This window comes from Budorcas taxicolor, chromosome 11 (assembly GCF_023091745.1).
Source record: "Budorcas taxicolor isolate Tak-1 chromosome 11, Takin1.1, whole genome shotgun sequence".
NCBI lineage: Eukaryota > Metazoa > Chordata > Mammalia > Artiodactyla > Bovidae > Budorcas > Budorcas taxicolor.
The window spans coordinates 25,905,743-25,922,867 of record NC_068920.1 but is presented as its reverse complement, the minus strand read 5'-3'; the positions used below and the strand labels follow the sequence as shown (position 1 = coordinate 25,922,867).

At 39.8% G+C, this 17,125-nt stretch overlaps 1 non-coding gene and 1 pseudogene across 1 annotated transcript; one reads left to right on the top strand and one right to left on the bottom strand.

Annotated features, from left to right (window-relative positions):
* Window positions 1-4,477: 4,477 nt before the first annotated feature.
* Window positions 4,478-16,710, bottom strand: LOC128056167 (chorionic somatomammotropin hormone 2-like; annotated as a pseudogene).
* On the top strand, window positions 11,955-12,063 carry LOC128057010 (U6 spliceosomal RNA). The gene has a single exon (XR_008200208.1). It is a non-coding gene; the product is annotated as a U6 spliceosomal RNA (small nuclear RNA).
* Window positions 16,711-17,125: the final 415 nt, after the last annotated feature.

Genomic DNA, 17,125 nt, shown 5'->3' with positions numbered 1-17,125 from the left:
ACTTCTCAGTGCCAACTCAGAGAGAGCTTTCTTGAAAAATCCATCCCTCATTAGGACCACCTGGCTGCCATCACACATGGTATGGTGTGCAGGCATAGATCGGTGTTTAAGACTATGGTATCTTTCCCACGTGTCCATGCATTTCTTTCTCAACATCATTCAGTGCTTCATCCGTCTCCTGTCTTCACTATCCAAACAGGTTATAATTATGGCAGAAGACGTCCAAGTAGCTAGACTCGCAGTTGCTTCCCACTGGGCAATTTGGAAAGAGGCTGGGAAGGAGTCCTTCCAGTATTAGTGTTTTACTTTCAGGGGATTAGAAAGCTTTTCAGTTTGAAGAGTCAATCAATGCAAATATGTCTCAGGAGTGAACACTGTTTAATTATTTATTTGATTAGTGATAAGATGACTCTCATCTGCTGAGAGGAAGGCAAAGAAGGGTGAGTATATAAGGGAGAATTCAGGAAAAAGGATGAGAACCTCTTGGAGAAAGTGGACACATGATTAAGGAGACCATGACCTCTATTTGGTTTAGGTTTTAGGTTTTGTCTAGGCTGGCTCTGTAAAGGTATGGGATGTTTCCATTTGATTTCCATTCATCCTCTCTGCTTTACAATGTATGTCTTATTTAAGTGTTGAGAGTGACTAGTGACTTACTGCTTGTTATCACTGGGTAGTCCTACTTTGCTTCTGGTATTCCATACCGTCTAGCAGAGATACCTTAGAGTACTCATTTCTATCATTTGCTGCAGAACCTTAACATTTTTTGGTGATTTCTGCTACTAAGATGATGAAATACAGGAAACTAGAGCTCAGGTGCTTTTGGATAAAATGTTAATTTATCTCCCCCCTTCTCTCTGACTTTTCAGTCATTTCTTGACTCAGCTAGTCTCATATTGTTCCATGCCTTTTTTGACTCTTATGTCTGCCTCATTCCTTGCATGTGGTCAAGGTCTATTTCATTTCCTGTATCTCTCACATGCTTTGCTTCTTTTCACTTGGCAGAGCCCTCTTTGATTTTCAGTGTCATAATATTCCCAGCTCTTTCTCATCCCTTTCCTTTTCTCTATCAGCCCCAACAGCCACAACTCCTCAATCCATATTAAAGTTTCTCTTTTCTAATTCTGGACATTCTGCTCTCTTGGACTGAATATTCTTGGCTTTCTGTTGCATTGAAGAATAAAGAAAAACTCTATTTCTATTTGATAGAATCATCTATCAAATGATTCTCCCTAATGCATAAAAATCCATACAAGTATTTCTCCGTTCTAACCCTACAATAATATATACAGTATATCATGGGAGCATAATCATGAGAGATACAACATGAATGGTAAAAAATGAACATATCTCATGTTTTTGTCAGACTTGATTTTCCACTGATACCTTATAATGCTATCTGTATTAATATCTCAGTTGCCTTGATCTGGGATGTCACAGATCCTTACTTCATAGGATGATCCTAAATGAATTGACAGATATACTGTTCTTCTATTTTTGCACATCAAGGTCCCATCAACGTTTCAAAACTCCATCATAAAGCCATCCCAATTGCATCACTCCTATGACACACTCAGATGGCTCCTAGCTTTACTTCAATCCACTGTAGCCCCGTGGTGGCATCACACCTTATTCTTCTTCACGCTACCATGCAGTATAGCAGTTGGTGTGTTTATATCACCCTCTCCTCTACAACTCGCAGGCCTGCTTCTTGAAAATAGAGATTTTTTTTAAACCTCAGTTCAAATCCTCATTGTATCCATGACATGTGATTTGCTAATCTATAACATCAGTGAACTTCAAAGGTTCTTCATTTGTTTGTTTCCTTTCAGGAACCACTGTTACTAGTCTTGATATAATAGGGCCATTTCTTTAAATGTAATCTTACATGGAAATCTGTAAAAGAGGGGAAAATCAACACTTTCTGGATGGCAAGGGAGTGATTGTTAAATGTTGTCCAAGTATCCCCGCTTTGGCTATTTCTGACTCACTCTATAGTATAACTATGGCTCTGTTCAATATTGTCTGAAATCTACAGTGTTACTTTTTTGGTCACAGTCAACCAAGGAGAGAGCTCTCAATATCACCACCTCTGTTGTTGATCTAAAGCCCTAAATTTGTGCTTGAAGCGACAAACATGAAATTGCATGTGGTCTATTGGTGTGTGTATGTTTCCTCCAATTACATTGTCCCCCTTATGCCAATTTTTCCCTCTAATAAATGCCATCCTCTCTGCTGGAAATATCTGAATGAAAGAAAGTTAAGCAAGTAACAAAATAGAATTAGATGTTTTGGGCAGTAATGACTTTAAAAGTGCTTATAGGGTTTTTTCATGGAAAGAGAATATGAGAGGTTTGCTATTAGAATATTAAAAGCATATATATTTGGGTCCTTAAAAATAAAGTGTTCTAACAGCATTTCATTCTTCACTACCCACATCCTAGACTCACTTTCCCTTTGCTGTTTTTCCTTCCTTCTGTCTTTCTCTTCCTTCTCTCTTATTCATCCCTCTTTCACTTCTACCTTTTGATTTCCCATTTTCTTTGTCAGGAATTGCTACTAAAGCCCTAAGATGCTGTAAAACCAACCCAGCCACATCACTGACTTCTTAGGAGAGCCAGTCAAGAGACTGGCCTTCATCCCAGGTCGTTTGGAGGCTGTTAAACAAGCTGAGTATCCCTAATCAAGTCTCAAGCTCCAGTCTCAGTAAAGAGTCTATTTGGAGGATTTTATAATTCAGCAACCTACTAGGGCATGTTTGTAAGGCCAAATAATTAATGACAAGGATAGTTACTCTAAAAGGAAGAGAGAATGGCATCTCACTTCTCATGTAATGTGGTTTTCAATCCAGCTTTCTGATCTACTCAGTTCCTATGTGACCACTTGGACAATTGTCCAGAATCCACAGTGATGGACTGATGCACACCAGTATTTCTGACATTCAATCATTCAGAGTGTTTATGATACATGGGTCTCCTGTGGGTGAGCTAGTAGGCAGCTCACTGTGGGCTGCTTAATATTCTCCAGATGGTGCTTGCAGAGTGAGGGGAACAGAGAGGCTCTCGTGACTACTGCAGGTGGGGAGTTGTGGGTTCCAGAACATTTCCCCTGAATAAAAAGGAAACTATGAATTTGGGGATCCCTAACTTGTGAATGTCCTGGAAAATCACCAGGATAAGCCCTCAAGAGAAACACTTGTTAGTTAGGGGGAATTTCAGATCAGTCCATCTGGACCAAGAGAAGGCTACAACAGCACCAATTAGTCAGTGATGTCAGAACTTTCCCATCTTGTTACCATCTACCCTGTTCCAACGTGGCCCAAGGAATGACGATCCAGAGAGGGAGAGAGAAGGACATTTGCAGAAATGGACAATTCTGCATTTCCTGGTCGGTCCCCTGGGCCTCAGCAGGGGAGAGGGAAACACTGAATAGGCTGAATATGAGGTGGAGCTGACACTTGACTGACCTGGACTTGGGAAACCCAGAGTGATGGAATGTGTGGAATGGCTGCAAGGTGATGCAGGAGATGAGGATGCAGTGGAGTGTGGGTGACGACAGCCCCTGGAGGAGGATGAGCCAGTTCACGTTTGTATCTGCTATGGTCTCAGCCTTCGTGTCCCCCAGAAATTTCATATGATGAAACCCTGATTCCCATGCCTATGGTATCCATAGGTGGGGCTTTTGTGAGATGATGGAGTTATAAGGATAGAGCCTCCTCAGTGAGTTGAGTGCTTTTATATATGAGACACTCAGAGCTCCCAAGGCCCCCTGCCCCTGCCACCCCACCGCCCCTCCTTCCCCCCCCCCCCCCACTGCCCCACCGTGTGAGGATACAGTAAGAAGTGTGTGACCAGAAAGGACCCTGCATGACCACGCTGTGGAAATCCATTTCCATTGTTTTTAAGCCTGTGATATTTTGTTATAACAACCCAGAAGGACTAAGACAGCACCCTAACAATGTTTAGACAGTTCAGTAAACTTCATGCTATTTACACAAAAGTGCAAAGCACTTATCTTGTCTGGTGTAACACTGTGATAGTTGGCTGACAGTTTGTGGCTGGCTTTCATAAAGAATCCTGAGAATTCAGTCTTCTTGGTAGCATGACCAGAACCATGAAGAATTGTCTAATTCTTTGATTCTAATAACTTGACCCAGAATAATTGGCTGTGACTTTTACATAATCTCTTAATGGTCTTCTTTGTAATGCCAGGTTCTGCTATTTGTGACTACTTGTAACAGATGCTTCATTCCCTCAATTGTAAGGGTGGATTTTCTTTTGATTTACTCTTAAAGGAAGATAAGAAATGTTAAGAAATTGCCCTCTTAGATTTTGACGTCTCTACAGAGTCTGTGTTTATTTTGTTAACAAGAGACCCATTTCACAGAGCATGCATTAAAAAGCTGTAAATTTCAAAGAAGCTTGCTATGGGATAGATCATTATGACCACCTCAGAGCTGGATGGGATGGCTGTGGATTTAGCATGTTTTGCGGGCTCGGCATGCCAGGATCTTGAAGTACATGTCAACTTTACGTGAATCCCTGCGCAGGCAGTGGAACAGGTTATAAAATTCAGAATGACGCCTATCTTCATCGCTGGACTTCACGTATGGGACATCTGACCAGACAGTGGGAGCATTGTGAATCATCTTCAGGGCTGGAAAAATAATCTAAATACCCAAATGATAATGACTTCCTATGTGTTTTACTAGTATTTGCTTATCTTTTGTTCTTCTAATTATCAAATAAAGATTTGGAGAAGACATATGAATATAAAACTCTCTATATATGGATTTTGGAACCAGCTTATGAGAAAACTATTAGAAATCTAAAAAGTAGAGACGTAACTCCAGTTTAGTTTTAAATTTCTCTTTTCTTCCTTCCCACTCTCATCCTTTGATTTGAGGAGAACAGAGGAAGAAGAAAAGTGGGACTTCAATAGCATACGTCCTGGGTTACTTTAAAGAAAAATGCTAATCTTGGAAATTCAGTTCTCTAGTGCTATTACTCTTGAAAATATTTCAACCACCTGTGCCCAGGAAGAAGCAAGCTTTTGGTGGAATTGTGTGCAATGCAGGGAAGGCTGCACATGTCAAAAATTGCAGTGAAATTCTGATTCCTTTACAGTAGAATCTATCACTGTGAATGACTAGGCTCCTGCTTTATGTAGTAGCAGTCTAGCATATAGAAGTCATGAATCTTTTTCTTACAAAATGAGATATTTCCAAACTCCTTATGCATTATAGAGGTCACCTCTTTCATTCATGAACAAAGCAAGAAAGCCCTCTGCAGGATGCTCACCTTGCTGAAGTGACTCTCTAAGAATGCTTGAAGTCTCTCTGACATGTCCTCAATCTCCTCGGTGTTTGATATGAAAGTCTCTGGCAATTCTTTCGTCCTCTGCAGCTCTGTGACTAGGTGATACAGAGGATTATTCCAGGAGTACAGTAGCACGAGTGTCCACTTGGTAATGCTTTCATTCTAAGCAACCATAAGAAACAGTCTCATTAAAATAATCATAATTCAGTGGTTTTGGTAACATGTGATCTTTGCTCAGAGCAGCTAACCTAAACAACTTTTGGTTATTCCTATGTGCATGCAAAGATTTTTGAAGGCAGTAAAAGTTGCAAAAGTATAAAAGGTAAGCTGTTAGTTCACACTTTGCTGAAATATAAAAATCTAGGTTATTTTAGAAACTAATTCTTCTGATGAGTTCTATATAACATGAAGAATTTTCATTTTCCTCTGAAATTCTACCACCACTCACTGAGTTCTTCTGTGTTTGTATATTTGCGTGAGAGAATCTAAGTATTTACAGCAGGTCAGTACGTGCCTGCAGTGCCTGACCCAGGAAAGAGGGATTCCAGCTGTGCCCACATCACTGTCACCCAGTGATTCATTTGTATTAATGAATCAGATGAGTCCTTCATATTGATTTTTGATCGGTAATTATTTTATGATATTACAACAAAGAGACAAGGAAGAAGACATGGCATTCCTAAACAGGCTTCTCTCCTCAGCTGATCCTGACACCAGCCCCCTGCTGACTCAGAAGAATCTGTTTTGTTGACATGTGTCCGGACAGAAAATGGCACAGCATTGTCTTTAGTAACAGCATCAGTGGGATTCATAATGGAGGGTTTTCCCCCCTAGTTCACTACTACTAGCAGAATTGAGCCTGAAAATTCCAGGGCCTGACTTTCTCTAGTAAATATGCTTGATTTCTTTACAGCCATGAACTGTTTTAGTGGTAAAGAACAGAAAACTGAATAGGATTAAATATAGTAATGCACATAAAGTGCTTAGTAAAATGTGAGGCCATGTAGTAACTCTCAATAAACTTTAAATTTAAGCTTATTGAACAATTTCCCCCTCTTCTTCCTCTTTGTCCTTTTTCCTTTACTTGTTCACCCTCATTATTAATGAGCTTGACAGAGGAAAACAATGCTGGTATCATTAAGAAGGTTGTAGAGAGAGAAGATAGTATTTTAAGGGGGGATGCATGTGAAAATATTTTAAATTACGTTAGGAGGAACGATAATGCAGGAAATCAGAAAGGAGAGATTATAACTGTGAAAATCTGGAGCTGCAATAAATGATTGAGGCTTGATATGTTAACTGTGTTTTCCTCAGAACAGCAGCAAGTTTTGCGGCCATGAGAAGCAAAGCAATGTTTTATAGGCCACTGTGCGGGAGATGTACAAATTAAGAATAAAAGGTGACAGAGGAGTCATGGAGGATGACGAATGAAAGAGGTGTCAGAGAAGTAGAAGCAGAATCAGGAGAGCCTTGAAAGGCAGATGCGAGGGCTTGGGTGGTGCAGTATAGGATTCCGAAGTAGGAGTCACTAGTTACAGGGAGGACTCAAACTGGGGTGTGTTTCTTTATATTCATGAATTTTGCAATCTTATATTTTACACATGGAAGTTCCCATTCATTTCCTGTTTCCATCCAGAATAATAGCTGCAATCCTGTGTCTAATGCATTGGTTGAACTAAAGTTGTCTGCATGGACAGTTTATAGATCTGTTATTTATCTTGCTACTACAAATCTCTAGTCATCCCTTGATTTTTCTCATGCTTCATGAACTGCATAATATAATTTCTCTTCAATTGCTTGTGGTTCCTCCACCTTTTTCTGCATGTACAGTTACCATAACCTCTAATGATCTGACGTCTGGTAACCTACATACTGTCTCATCTGAAACGGTGAAAAACCCAGGTGAAAGACTCACGTTCAGCTGGTGGGCTTTATATCTATCTTCGGGAAAATCGAAGGCATTGGTTTGGCAGCTGTTGTCGGCATTGATATGGTACTGTTTGCCCTGGGCATATTTTTCATCCTGAAAGTGATCAGGCAATTCGTTAGTGTTGTTGGGCATTCATTAGATGAACCCATTAACAGAACATTAACATCTTTGATAGACGTGAAGTTTTTTTAGTGGTGGGTCATCACAAAATTTGAAAGTCATTCTTTTTCTCCTTTTCTATACACTGTCTCTATAAAAATGATTTTACATACAACTTCTCTAAATTTAACCTTTTCCCTTCTCTGTTTTGTTATCTATTTTTTTTTTTTTTTTTACTATTTGAACCAAATCTAGTATGTATGTACCAATATTTGGTGCTTCCCAGGGGACAGTAGTGGTAAAGAATATTCCTGCCAATGCAGGAGATATAAGAAGACTCAGGTTTGATCCCTAGGTGAGGAGCATCCCTTGCTAGAGGGTACAGCAGCATACTCCAGTATTCTTGCCTGGCCAGTCCTATGGACAGAGGAGCCTGTTGGGCTACAGTCAGTAGGACTGCAAAGATTGGACACAACTGAAATGACTTAGAATGCATCCATGCACCTATATTTAACCATTTAATCTCTTGTTTACCTGGAAGAGTTGGAAAAAAAAAAAAACAGTCAAAATGGAGGATGAAAGGATATCTAGTGAGTAAAAAGAACTATGTGAATTTAATAGAAACCTTTAGCACCGCCGTTTATTAGCTGTCTGCCCTATGTGGGCTCCCTGATTGACCTAAAAGAATTAACATAAAACTTCCAAATACCTTCCTCAGAAAGAGAATAATTGTTTCAAATTGTAAACACCCCTTCTATTGTAGCTGGAAACCTATTCACTGCAAATCTTAAAACAATAATTTGTAGCTTTAAAAGAACTACAAGTATTCGTTTTTATGAGCAGGATTCAGCTTTGTTTAAAATGTTCCATCCACCCAGTTCACTGCAGAGCTGCTGCTGCTGCTATTAAGTCGCTTCAGTCCTGTCCAACTCTGTGCGACCCCATAGACGGCAGCCCACCAGGCTCCCCCGTCCCTGGCATTCTCCAGGCAAGAACACTAGAGTGGGTTGCTATTTCCTTCTCAAATGCATGAAAGTGAAAAGTGAAAATGAAGTCACTCAGCCGTGTCCGACACTTAGGGACCACATATACTGCAGCCTACCAGGTTCCTCAATCCATGCGATTTCCAGGCAAGAGTACTGGAGTGGGTTGCCATTGCCTTCTCACTGCAGAGCAGTTCTCATTTATTGGCTATTTACTCTGAGCCTGGAGAAGAAAGCCCATGGAGACCTTGAAGGACCAGAAAATCAATATGCTTCCTTTCCCCAGTCCCACCTAAAAGTGGTTTGTGTCAGGTAGTATTGTGGACTGAATGTGTATTCTTCAAATTCATCTGTTAGAGCCCTAACTGCCGAAATACTGTGTTTCGAAAAGGGTTCTGACTTTTTGGGATCCCATGCTCTATAGCCCACCAGATTCCTCTGTCCATGGGATTTCTCAGGCAAGAATACTGGAGTGGCTTGCCATTCCATTCTCCAGGGAATCTTCCAGACCCAGGGATAGAACCCAAGTCTCACATTGCAGGCAGATTCTTTACCATCTGAGCCACCAGTGAAGCCCATTAATGGGAAATGAGCTCTTAGGGTGGAACACTCATCCAATAGGTTTAGTGTCTTCATGAAGCGAAACACCAGAGAATTCTCTCTGTGTCTCTGTGTCTTTTCCTCTATCTCTCTTCCCCACCTCCCACCCTGTGTGGGGACTCACGGAGAAGCCAGCCTGGGGAGAAAGAGTCCTTACCAGAACCTCACCTTGCTGGCACCCTGATCTTGGACTTCTAGCCCCTGGACTGTGAGGAAATAAATTTCTGTTGTTTATTTCTCAGAGTCTATTGTATTCTTTTATGGCATTCCTACCTGACAAATACAAAATCATTTATTTTGCTTATTTAAAAAAGAAAATGAATGAAAGGAAATTGAACAATTTATTGCACTTCTTAGGAAACTTTGAGATTTCACAAAACTGATCCTTTCTTCAATTTCCACATCTTCTGAACTGACGGCTTCTTTGACCGAGAGAGTGTGCTCCTGCAGCCTTCTTGTTTAAAGGATAGTCTAGCCCCGTCACTTAGCGGAAGTTTCCTTCTGGGAGCCTGGCGGGCTACAGTCCATGGGGTCGCAGGAGTCGGACACGATTTAGCCACTAAAGCACCGCTATCATAGTACTTACAAACTCCTTGAACATTATTGCGGAAACGTTATGGAACTCGTGGGACAGCCAGGCAACTTCGATAAACAAGTCTGTACGGGATCTCAGGGAGGTGGCAAACACGTCAGGACTGCAGGAGGGGCATGGGTTGCCTTGGCACAGGAGCAGATTTGACATGACCAGCAGCAGCAGAAGGCAGGACCCTGTTTAAATAAAACCATGAGCCATTCTGAAATGATCTAGTCACCTAAGGTTATCCAATCCATCCCATGGAAGAAAGCCTTCTCTTTCCCTGTTGCTGTGAGCAGGACTTGTTGCTGTAGAAGCTGGGGTGGGAAAGGAGCGCCTTCTGTGTAAATTTAGATGGATGATCGTATTTGCACAGATAGACAGTTGGATAAGTAGGTTACTCCCTGTATTTTTGAATTGCTCCCAGAAGTACTTCTGTGCTCTGCAAACATTTGGAACTAAATCTGAGCCAGAGTGTTTGGGTCATTCTTTTAAGACAGTTTAATGTTGGGACTCTGCAGACTCTGAGCCACGAGGCCCTCTAGGAGTTTGCAATTTTTTTACTCTACATCTACTAATGCTTGAATTTTAGACACTGAAATGACAAGAAAAGTCCAGTTTATCTGTGTGGTATACCATCACACTGGGGTAAGAGTAAACACGAGACTGACTGATAACTATTATTGAGTACAGAGAAAATACTAACAGTAAAAGGATACTGTATGTTGGATCTGCTCACTCACCTTTGTAACCCCATGCATGTCTTTGATACTTTCCCAAAAGCTTTAAAACATCTTAAAATTTGTGTTTCACAGGAACCCTGTGAGATAGCCTTAATCTTCACTATGATCATCAAGTTATGTTAATGAAGATGTGATGACTTGGAGAGGGCAAGTAGTTTTCCCCAGGTCCCATTATTAGCAGATGCAGGTGACTGGGCACCAATACACTCATCTGTTCACTTCCTGATGTCACATCACAGATGCCAGTGGCCCTTGGTCTGCATGTGTGTAACCAGGACCACAGCAGGAGCTGTGATGACTCTCCTTAAAGAGAAAAATATTTTGTCTTTGACTGCGAAACAGCAGTGATCTGAGAACACTGGTTTTATCCCCTTGTTCTGCTCTGTCTATAAAACACTCACTGTTACAGTCTGTGACAGTCATCAGTGTGGGGGCCTGGTTCTCCTGGCAAGCCTTTCTTCTAGGCACCTTGAGAGCTCGTCCACCTTTATGCATCTTTAATCCTCTCGTTACATTTGTTTCTTCAAAAAAATAGCAAATAAATCTCCAAATGGTAATACAAGAATATTACCTGGTCAACACCCAAGACAATGTCATTGGCTCTGAAAACAAGGCCTGTCTCTTCCTGACTTTGACTTTATAGGGACAAAATTTACCTGTCTGGTCGGGAGTACATCCTGACAACCCACGGAGCTTAGGTTTTGAACCACCTCTAAGCATCTCTTCTTTGACAGTAGAACTAGACCTTCATGCTTCCGTGATGTATTGTAATATTTCAGAAATTATTCCTGGCCCTACCTTTGGCCAACAGAAGCATAAAATCATAGACCCTTGCTAGCATGATTTTAATATTACTTTTCCTGTCTGTCCTTTGTAAGTAAGCAGAATTTAAGACTGAAGTGAGCAAGAACTGAGTTTGGACAAGAGAACTGATAAAATAGAGATTTTATCCTCCTGAATGAGATCTGATCATCATTATTTTCCCAATTTACCATAAAGAGTGTGATAAATTAATTAAGGATAAGATATCAGCATTTACTAGGTTTTCTCTGCTTTTAGTTATTTTAAAGGGGCATGGTAACTAACAATAAAATGCTTATTTAAAATTAGATGATGAAAATAAAAGAAGTGGTTCTCAAAAAGGAGACTTATAAGTTGGAGAAATTTGGGACTATCTCTCTCATCAACTAAAAGCTTATTGTGACAGGCAAGGAGAATAATAGCTTATATAACATAAACGTATTTGTGTGCATGTATCCATGTGCTGTGCATAAATATATGCTTAATTCCTTCATGAAACTTTGGACCTTATAAATGCGATTTTATAAGAGGCAGTAAATATAGCAGAATACCCTAATTCCTAATGTAATTGATCATTTATTGGTAGATGACTAACTATATTATTTTTTCTGTTAAATTGTTTTTTTAATATTTTATCTCAAATATTTATTTTTAATTTAAATTTATTTAATTGGAGGCTAATTACTTTACAATATTGTATTGGTTCTGCCACATATCACCATGAATCTGCCGCGGGTGTACACATATTCCCCATCCTGAACCTCCCTCCCACCTCCCTCTCCGTACCAGCCCTCCGGGTCATCCCAGTGCACCAGCCTAAGGATACTGTATTGAAACTGGACTGGCGATTCATTTCTTATGTGATATTGCACATGTTTCCGTGACATTCCCCTAGTTCTTATTCACGTGTTTGCCTTGGTAGCACATATATTTAAAAACTGGAATAATACTGAGAAGATTAGCATGGCCCCTGCCCAAGGATGACACACACATTTGTGAAGCCTTCCATATTTTCCTGTAACAGCTTCGAGGGTTGGGATGGGAAGGAAGGTGGCAAGGAGGTTCAAGAACAGGGCACATAGGCATACCTATGGCGGATTCATGCTGATGTTTGGCCGAAAGCAGTACAGTATTGTAAAGAAAGTCCCTTTCAATTAAACATCAATAATTTCAATTATAAAAACTGTTATTAGGGATCATATAACAGGTTCACATATCCATTGTGTGACTAAAGAGGATCTGACTAGAAACTGATGGTGTCAATTATCATTGGTTAGTGATTCATTAACGTTATAGTTGAATGAGAAAAGTAAACTAACAAACACTACTGTCTTGATTCAGTGCCATAGCAAGCTATAATCCTTGTCTGTGTTCACTTTTAGGTGGTATAGTGCCCAAACTTTGAAACTGAGCCTGTTCCCAGAAGCGCAGTCATGAGTCCTGCCCAGGGTTTTTGTTCCAGATGCTGGAGGCTTCTGTTTGCTGGTCACTAAGGCCGAAATTTTTTCTCTTGAGCATTCTAACGTGCACAAGTCTTTATATTTTGGTTTTCTCATTTGATTCTCTTATTCTTTTGATCAGACTACCAAGTCCCTTTACGATTTATTTCTCAGACCCTTTTCTGCTTTGATTTTTCTGACATTCATTCGTGTACTTGCTTCCATGTCTACCTCTCTGAGTAATTTTCAGCATCTACATAAACCCTACCCTATTCTCTTACTGTCTGGATTTTGGCGTTTAGCATCAGCATATTTTTATGATCTTCATTTTCCTTCTGGTGTAGTTTGATACACAGTTTAAGCTGGTTGGCTCACATCTTGCTTGCTTGTGTTGTCTCCAAAAAATTAGAGAACTCTGCTTTTTCTAGGCAGTACTTCCCCTTGTTTTGATATTGTTGATAATTTTCTGTGATTTCACATCCTGCCTCATAAGCTTTGTCTTTCTCAATCTACTGTAACTTGAGACTATGTACCTCTCTTTTGGTATTACTATTTTAAGTAAATATCCACTAGTATAGCAGAGAATTAAAGGGAATAAAATTGTAATAGTATTAGTAATAATACATTCCCCCCAAATATAATCTAGTAATGCTCCCAGTTTTAATTGACTTCCTATCCATGTATTATTGAGGTCCCCTACTTATTTTTCCATACTAGGTGTTTCAATTTTGAAATAGAATATAGAAAACAATGGGGTAGGATATTCTGAAAATCACCTTGGATTTTAGATGCCACAAGATTAAGTATGTAATTATTAGTTTGTTATAGTTAATACGGCTATTCTGAGCACATATAGCTCACTGTAGAGTGATAGCTATTGAATGAAGGATGTATACTGTGTACTATAAAGAAAGCAATGCCAGGAAGACACAGGCTTTTGTTCTGGAAGGAAAAACTTACAGTGTCTGTCATCTACAGTCTACTCTTCAGATTTTTCAAAACACTTACTCTTCCTCTGCTTATTTAATAATTTGGGTTGTTTGATTTCTTTCAATACTGAGTTGCATGAGTCTCTTATATATACTTGGATATGGAGCCCTTACCAAATATGTGATTTGCAAATATATTTTTTTTTCATTCCACAGGTTGTCATTTCATTTTATGGATGGCTTCTTTTACTATGCAGAAAGTTTTGAGTTTGATGTGGTCTCACTAGTTTATTTTTGCAGTTTTTGCCTTTGCTTTTGATGACTGAGTTGTTTGAAATGCTTGTATTTTGGTAAGTAATCCTTTATCAGTTGTCTTTTTTGCTATTATCTTCTTCAATTCTCACCAAAAGACACAGACTGGCTGAATGAATACAAAAACAAGAACCATATATATGCTGTCTATAAGACATCCAATTCAGTCCTAGAGACACATACAGACTGAAAGTGAGAGGATGGAAAAAGATATTTCATGCAAATGGAAATCGAAAGATTGCCGGTTTGGCAATTCTCGTATCAGAAAAAATAGACCTTAAAAACAAAACTATTATAAGAGATTAAGAAGGACACTGCCAAATGATCACGGGATCAGTCCAATAAAAAGGCCAACAATTTTAACTATTTATGTACCCTACATAGGAGCACCTCAATACATAAGGTAAATACTAACTGACAAAAAGGAGAAATTGACAGTAACACAATAATAGTAGGGCATGTTAACACCACACCTATGCCAATGGACAGATCAACAAAACAGAAAATTAAGAAAGAAACATAAGCCCAGAAGGAAATATTAGAGCACACAGACCTAATTGATATCTTTAGCACATTCCATTCAAATGCAGAAGAATACACTCTTTTCTCAAGTGCACAAGGAACAGTCTCCTCATCTTGGGTCACAAATCAAACCTCGGTAAATTTAAGGAAATTGAAATTATACCAAATTTTTCTCTGACCACAACACTATGATACTGCTGCTGCTGCTAAGTCGCTTCAGTCTTGTCCAACTTTGTGCAGCCCCATAAGCGGCAGCCAACCAGGCTCCTCTGTCCCTGGGATTCTCCAGGCAAGAACACTGGAGTGGGTTGCCATTTCCTTCTCCAATGCATATAAAGTTAAAAGTGAAAGTGAAGTTGCTCAATTGTGTCCAACTCTTGGGAACCCCATGGACTGCAGCCTACCAGGCTCCTACATCCAAGGGATTTTCCAGGCAAGAGTACTATCATACTAGATATCGATTATAGGAAAAAAAAACGATAAAGAACACAAACACATGTTGATTAAACAACACATTTCTAAAAAATGAACAGATTACTATAGAAATAAGGGAAATCAAAACATACCTAGAAACAAAGAACAATGAAAACATGATGATCTAAAACCTGTAGGATGCAACAAAAGCAGTTCTAAGAGGGAAGTTTATAGAAATACAAATGCTACCTCAGGAAACACATTAAATTGAAAACCTAGCTTTACATATTTTTAACTCTTTTAAAATTTCTCTTACCAATGTCTTAAAGGTTTTGCATAAAATCTTTCAACACCTTCCTAAGTTTATTTCTAAGTGTTTTATCTTCTTGTGATGCAATAGCAAATGGAATTGTTTCCTTTCTTCCACTTTCTGATAGGTTGTTGTTGATATACAGCTAGGCAACTCAGTTTCATATATTGGAATATAGTAAACATAATGTATGCTACATCTCTAAAGGATAGACATTTTCCCACAAATAAGCCATATAGACGATCAACAGGTATATGACAAGATGCTCAGCATCACTAATAATCAAAGGAAATGCAGATCAAAACACAAGAGATATCACCATTTACCTGTTTGAATGTCTAGTACCAAAAATGGAAGAAATGACAAATGTTATTGAGGATGAAGAGAAAAAGGAGTGCTTATGCACTGTTGAGAGGTATGTATACTGGTGAAACTCCCATGGAAACACACTGTGGAGGTTATTCAAGAAATTTAAAAGAGAACGTTTACGTGATCCATTATCCCACTTCTGGATATGTAGTCAAAGGAAATGAAATCATTGTCTCAAAGAGAGATCTGTATTCCCATGTTCATTGCAGCATTATTCACAGTAGCCTTGGTATAGGCATAACCTGAGTATCTTTCAACAGGTGACTGGATTAAAACAATGTGACGTGACATATATAGGTAAATATTATTTAGCCATTAGAATTAGAAAGAAATCCTTCTGTTTGTGGCAACATGAATGAAACTGGAGGGCATGACACTAAGTAAACTAAGTTAGAGAAAGACAAATGCCATATGATCTCAACTATAAGGAGTTTCAAAAAAAAAAAAGGAAAACAGAGTAGAAAAATGATTGTCAAAGACTGGAAGGTAGGACAAATAGGGAGAGATTTTTAAAGGTTACATATTTTCCTGTATAAAAAATTAATAAGGTGAGGATCTAAGTTTGAGCTTCATGATCTAATCATGAGATTGAACAAGCTCTGGGAGTCGGGGATGTACAGGGAAGCCTGGCGTGCTGCAGTCCCTGGGGTCACACAGAGAGGGACACGATGAATGGCCGATGGACCTGAAGAGAGTGGAACTTACCTGTGTTCTCCTCAAAAAGCAAAAGTTAAACATGTGTGGTGCTGGCATTGTTACTTAATAGGAAGGGAAACTCATTTCTAGTATGTGCACAAATGGGATGGACAAGATGATGGAGGGGGTAGGTGGAAGTGGGGTACACCTCTCTCCACGGACGCATCAAGAACGTCTAAAGATGCAACAGTTCTTACAGAAGACCAAGTGAATACTGGCAGGACTCCCTGACTACTGAAAAGGAATATCCGTATCCATATGGAACTTGTCAAGGCAAAGGGAAGAATAGACAATGAGGAAGGGGAAAGAAGGAGGAGAGCAAGTGGAACCAGCCTGCACCCAGGGATGAGGGAGCTGAAGCGCAAGGGAGAGATCCCCGCGTCCATGGCCGTCCACTGGGATGGGGGAGGCATATGAAGCAGTTGGGGAGTGAACTCACTAATCTGGGACAGTCTGAATGGAGTGAGAACCACATAGACAAGCCACGCTGCAGCCTTTCATACCTCGGACAGGGTTGTAAGTCCACAGGTGTCCACGGAAGCTGGGAGCTGGAGCCATGGGGATTGCAGAATGATTCCAGGGGTGAGGACTCCTGTTGACCGTGGGGAGTCAGCCTGATGGGATGGGATGGAGGAAATCTGCTGCATGGGATACTTCTTAAGGAAAGCCATGAGGCCATAAAAGTAGGGTTCTGCTGCCTGTGTTTTGGTGCTCTTTCTCCATGCTGGTACCTGTAGGTTGAGCAATAAAGACTTCAGTGAGGGTGGTCCTTCAAAGCCTGATGCACTAAGCATTGGAGAATTTTGAATGTCTATATACACAACCCTACCCTATGCTCTGTCTACATTTTGGGTTTTAGCATCGTAATGTTTTTATGAACTTAAATTTCTTCTGGTAGAGTTTCTGCTTTACAAATTAGGCTAATTTCTCACATCTGGCTCAATCTTTGTGTTTCAAGAAACTTTGAGAACCTTCCTTCCTCTCAAGGCAATACTGCCTTTCACTAGCATTGCTGGCTTCCCATACTTTCACTTCTTGCCTAATATATTCTATGTCTTTCTCTATTCACTATAACTTTAGTAGGCA